The 6,000-nt window shown below is 36.0% G+C and overlaps 1 non-coding gene across 1 annotated transcript; it reads left to right on the top strand.

Moving 5' to 3' along the window:
• Window positions 1-1,538: 1,538 nt before the first annotated feature.
• Window positions 1,539-1,697, top strand: LOC121169599. The gene has a single exon (XR_005885895.1). It is a non-coding gene; the product is annotated as a U1 spliceosomal RNA (small nuclear RNA).
• The last annotated feature ends 4,303 nt before the right edge of the window (window positions 1,698-6,000 follow it).

Below are 6,000 nucleotides of genomic sequence, written 5' to 3' on the forward strand. Positions count from 1 at the left end.
TGCCTGTTATAAATGAAACAGGAGTACAGGCTAACAATAAACATAAATATATTAATGACAACATATTAAATAGCTTATGAGAGACATGAAGACAAATGCAAGTAAAATATCAAAGTTGGGAGAAGGGAAGTTATATTAGATGGTGTCTCTTCCCATATGTGCCCACACTAATTGAGATATTTTCTAGTTAATTCACTCATTTAACAGTACACACTTAAAAATTTTAAAAAAATTAAAAGGGGACTGTGCAATGGCTCAACTCACTAATCCTTCACCTGCAAGCACCAGTTTGTGTCCCAGCTGCCCCATATCAGATCTAGTTTCCTGTTTATGGTGTGGGAAAGCAGCAAAGTATGGCCCAAAGCCTTGGGCCTCTGCACCTGCATGGGAGACCTGAGGGAAACTCCTGCTTGTTTCAGCTCAGCTCAGTTCTGGCCGCTGTGGCCATTTGAGGGAAAACCAACAAGTTGATCTTTCTGTCTATAAATCTGCCTTTCCAAATGAAACAAAAAGTTAAAAAATGGACACACTTAGAGCCTATGTATGCATCTTGGTGTAATTAAGCAAACTTAAGAAGAGATACTGTTTGATTTTGAGAATTTTACTGCTTCAGCTAGAGGGGATTGGAATTCCCCTCAGGGCACATTTAGAAGTCCTTAGATCATTTAGATTTCTCTGAAGATGAGAATTCAAATCCTTGAGTTTATCTTTTCTTCCAGTACCTTTCTAGTGAGAATAGGAAAAAACCAACCAATAACATTATATTGGTTAGTTTTCAAAAAATTACTATTTTGTATACAGAGTCATGTAGTTCCTCTCAGAAATAGCTGATTTGGAGTAAACAAGGCAGAAAGTTTGCATAACTCTATAAGTAGTTTACGCCAAGTTTATTAGTACTATTTTTATTGCTAGAAACTGAGCCACTGGTACTTTAAAACCTAATCAGTTTAGAGACAAATCCAGAAATTCCAGAACAAATTCAGTCATCTCATCCTTAGTACTATGCTTCTGCACAACAGTTCTTGGTACCAGAACCAGTATTAGGTTGTCTACACAAAAAGAACCCACAGCGTATCTGTGCATCTCTGTCTCTTTGACACCGAGATCTCATCTCTCTCTCTCTCTGAAGTATTACAGAGAATAATCCCCTTTACTGAGTTCACTTTTTCAAGTGAAAATCACTCAGAAATATCACCACAGGCACAGGTCAAGAATGTTTAATCTGCATAGCACACTGACCCCTCAGCTTGTCATGTAAAATTATGACCATAGTCCTATAGGATATTTGTAAAGATACTGATTTTGATTTGAAAGACACTTTCTTTTTCTTATAGTGTGAGAGAAAAGCAGAGACAAAGAATCCTTTCATCCACTATTTCACTCCCCAGTTGGCCCCCAAATGGTCAGAGCTAAACTGCTCTAAAGCCAGCAGCTTCTTCCAGATCTCCCATATGGGCGCAACAGCTCAAGAATTTGGGCCATTATCCGCTGCTTCCCAAGGCCATATTCAGAGTGCTGGATTAGAAGTGGAGCAGCCAATACTTACCAGGCAGGGGAGATACCATAATCATGAAGGTGGTCTTCCCAGGCCAAGGCTTATCCATTGTACTTGGGATGTGCTGACTCATGCAGTTTCGCCAAATGCAGGAAACTGGACTGCATAACTTGTGGTAGTGGGGACTATGTTCTCACCCCTGAATAAAGAGGGTAAAAAAGGTAACAAAAAAAAAGTGGAGTAGCCAGGACACAGGCTATATTCATATGTGATTGTGGTGCTTGCAGGCAGAAGATTAGCTTGCTATGCCACCATGCCAGCCCTGTAGGATATTTTTAAAACTTCGTGTTCTAAGTATCAATAGGAAGAAACACTAAGGTTTTAAATAGTTACAGATAGTAACCTTATGTGTATTTTTAAAGTGATTTACTCATTTGCTTTGAGTTCATGGGAAGGACTTGATTGAAAGCAGGGTAAGGAACCATCTCTGGACCTCTTTTTTGAGTAAAAATTTTTGCAAGAATTCAGCTTTGTGACCCATATATGACTGTATGTTTCTTCTCCAATTTATGGGAGCATGACCTATTTAAATCTTTATGTAAACATTAGTAGCTGTCATGCATGTTATTTTCTGGTTGCTGGCATACATACATAATTTCTAGTCATGCTTGTATGGCTTGGAACTTTGCATACCTCCGGACCATTCACCCTGTCTCTGTGGCTTGCTGTCTATAGCAGTATATCTTCAAGTTTCCTCCTCTTTCAAATTTTCTTATTTGCAGTTTAGTTCAGCAGGACTTCAGACTCTGAATGGGTTTCCTTCCTGAGCTGTTCCTTAGAGATTGTTTTCCAAGCCAAAGCTAATACGTCTTTACCTTATTTGCTGACTTGTCAACAAACTCATTTTTGTAATATTGTGAAATGCTTGAAAACACGTGTTTTATATATTTTTCTAATTTATTTTTGATTAAGTGATATGGACAATTCTAGTTGTCCTCACTCTTTGTTACTTGGCAGGTTTTAGAGATAACATTTTGGCTAATGTGTTGAATAGACTGAAGTAGAGAATCGCTGTAGTACAGAGACCAGTTGGGAGTCTCTTATGGGAAATATCAGGTTACAAATGATGATGACTTGGCTTGGAGTGGTGGCCACGGAGCTGCAGAGGACAGACCCCGTGTTGAGTACACTTTGCAGCTACACACAGGACTTCCTTAGAGATGAGTTGAAAGAGACGGAGCAACTAACAACAACAAATGTTCAGCATTTATTCCCCAGTGTCACTCACACTAATTTCCTCAAATGTTTCATTTGAGATTTTAAAAGGTATTAGTATATATATGCATAGTCTTTATTTTCTCAAATGCCTAAATCTATGATTACATACAACAATTTTAATTCAAACTTCTCACAATATAAAAGAATGATTAATTACAATTGACTTGAGGGTTCTGACAAAGTGATATGGGAAATCTCATAGCTAAATTAGTAAAATTATGTTTCATGAATGTGTAATCTTATTCTGGAAGCACTTCTGAATGAACTCTATATAAAGAATTGTAGATGGGAAGAGTAAGCAAAACAAACATATGCATTAGAGTAATTTACATTTTGTAATGAATATAATTTTTATAACTTCAGGAAAAAGTAGTTTTATGCGATAGAAACTCAGGCTTTCTGTGATTAAGTTCATCGTTCAAGATCACATATACTAAATGGCAAAGTCTATATCTCTCCCATAAACTTTCCATATTCTATATTATAAAGTACGTATGTGCTGATGTTTGTGAGTGGCTTTGTGTACACTGTGGATGTTGGCAATCAGTTATAGTTTTCTTGAGTTTTGCAGTAAAATAAAGGTTGGGATTATGATTTATAGCACTCTGACAAAGGTGGAGAGAAAAAGCAGGTCTGCGCTACTACACAGGATCATTTTCTTACATGAAACTCTACAGAATTTTTTAATGTTTTCTGTTTTTCCCAAAACAATAATAGAGCTTTTAGCATATTGAATTTTAATTAGATTTATATTTATTTGACTCAGTATGGAGTATTGGAATTAATCATTTCAACAATGGTACAAATCTGTTTTATATGTACAAATATACATGTGCATCTTCAGGGAGATATTTGTGAATGCCATGAAAATATCATGGACTATTTTGAAGCACAAAATGAAGGATAGAGTAAAAGATGTCAGAGCATAGTGTAAGAAATGAAAGAGAAAAAAAGACCTATTTAATTGCATTCCTATATACATCTCTTTCTAAAGAGTATTCTAGAATACTGATCTTGATGACTCGGTCTAACACAGTCACAAACACGGTATTATGTAAAAAAAATGAATTTTCTGAGAAAATCATTTGAAATTATAACAATCTTGCATTCACAGGCATAGTTTGTTTCCTGTACTTGTATTCAAATTATTGCCATTTGGAATTTTCATATGTGACTAATGAACTAATGATTTAATTTATGTAATGAAAATACTGTCAATCAGGCAGATAGTAATCCATTTTCATATATCTCAGAGAATTCTTAGGTCATTATCAGAGATCAAAGAGTAAAATCATTTTATTGCATCTGGGAAGAAACATGATACACTTTAATCTGTGAGGCAGAGTAGAGTTTGCAGAGAATAAGGCATATTACAAAAATTCTCATTGCAAACTTGAGGCTGTTTTAATAAGTAAAACTCAGTCTTCATTTTACATTATTGTGTGTACATCTGTCTTATAGTTAATAACATGAAGACAGCAAAGTGATCAACAATCTTTGTGTTCTGTACTTAAGCTATTGTAACTGAAATTCTTTGCTTAATTTGTTTCACAACAGTCTAGTACAGAAAGGAAGTCCCACATTTGTTTATTCGGTGACGATAGGCCACTGTACTGTGTAAAGCTGCCAGAAAAGTTTTCAATTTCTGTGTCGATGGACATCTTGTCACTAATTAGTTTGACTGGGATGACTACTTTTGTTGGGTTAATAACGGGTTATTTTGCCTCACTAGCACAATTCCACTGCTGGAGTGATGGCAGTGATTGGTAGTTTTCAGAAAGATTTGGGTAAGCTAATAGCTAATATCTATAACAAACCTATCCCTAAATGAACACACGGACACAAAGTTTTTATTTTTTATTTTGTACTTGTTTAGTCCTGTCTATGCTTTTTGTCAATAATTCTACCAGCTGGCCTGTGGGAGATGTTTACAAAAATGTTTGCATTTCCCGTCTGTCCCCTCCAAACCTTTGTTTTATCACAATAATGAGGAGAACAAATGTTCACATTTACCAAAGGTTTATCATTTGGTAGGAAAACATAAATGCTCAACGGAAATGAGTGTTCATTTGCTGGGATGTATCCAAGTACAAACAGATGTTTAGCTTTTGTGGATTGACTTTTTTGTTTGTTTTTGAGCTTGATGCTACTTAAACACATTTTTTTTTCTCTTTTACAGAGGAACTGATTCCTAGCATCAGCATTCTACTTTATTTGTTACTATTAACTTGGCTTATTCCAAAGGTAGTGCATTTCCTGATGTTTGAGATTTTAAGATCTTAATTGTGTACACTCCCAGAGAAGTAAAACCAGCCCTAAAAATAGCACTTGAATTCTACCCCTTTGCCATTAATGACTTGTGTGATATGAAGAAATCATATTACCTCTTTAGTTCATGATTTCTGATGTATATTGGGGCGGATTATGTAAACCTTGATTCTCTTTCTCTCTCTCTCAATGTGTGTTACTTATGTACAAAATATTGACAGTTCGTAGTTTACTAGAAGTATTTCTAATGGTGGAAAGTGGTGAGCCAGGAGCTGGGGCTATGGAGACCGAGGTGGAAATCTAACATAAGAACACAGAGCTGGAACTTGCTGGAGGGAGTGGCACAAGTGACTGCAAACAAAGAATCCTGTACCAATCACAGTAAGTAAAGTCAAATTGTAGACCTGTGGGTGACAGAGCTTAGAAATCTGCCCTAAGGAGAAAAATCTGGCAACCAGAAGTACAATGACCAAGAAGAAGAGACAGAGGCAAAGTAAATATTACTGAAAACTCTCCTGCAAAGAAAAAAAAAAAAAGGTTTTGCCAATCTCAGAGTTAACAGAGGAAGACATCAATAAAATGGGTGATACAGAATTCAAAACACTAAACAACAAGAAGCATGCAATATAGGAGTTCAAGGAATTTAAGGAATATGTTGCACAAGAAATGAATCAAATGCTAGCTGATGTATCAAAAATTAAGGATAGAGTGGAGCAAATTAAAAGAACATTGGAGAGTCTCCCAAACAGAATAAAAGAGGCAGAAGAAAGAATCTCAGAACTGGAAGCTATTTCCTGTCACCAGTGGGAAACACAAAAACCTGGAAGCAGAAATGGACCAAGCTAAATAAAGTATTCAAGAACGGAAAGACACTATTAAAATGCCAATATAAGATTTATGGGAGTCACAGAAGAGGCAGAAGTTGGGTTAAATATGTCTTTGGTGAACTAATAATGGAA

The sequence above is a fragment of the Ochotona curzoniae genome, unplaced genomic scaffold (genome assembly GCF_017591425.1).
Source record: "Ochotona curzoniae isolate NIBS_2020 unplaced genomic scaffold, NIBS_Ocur_1.0 scaffold_1852, whole genome shotgun sequence".
Lineage (NCBI taxonomy): Eukaryota > Metazoa > Chordata > Mammalia > Lagomorpha > Ochotonidae > Ochotona > Ochotona curzoniae.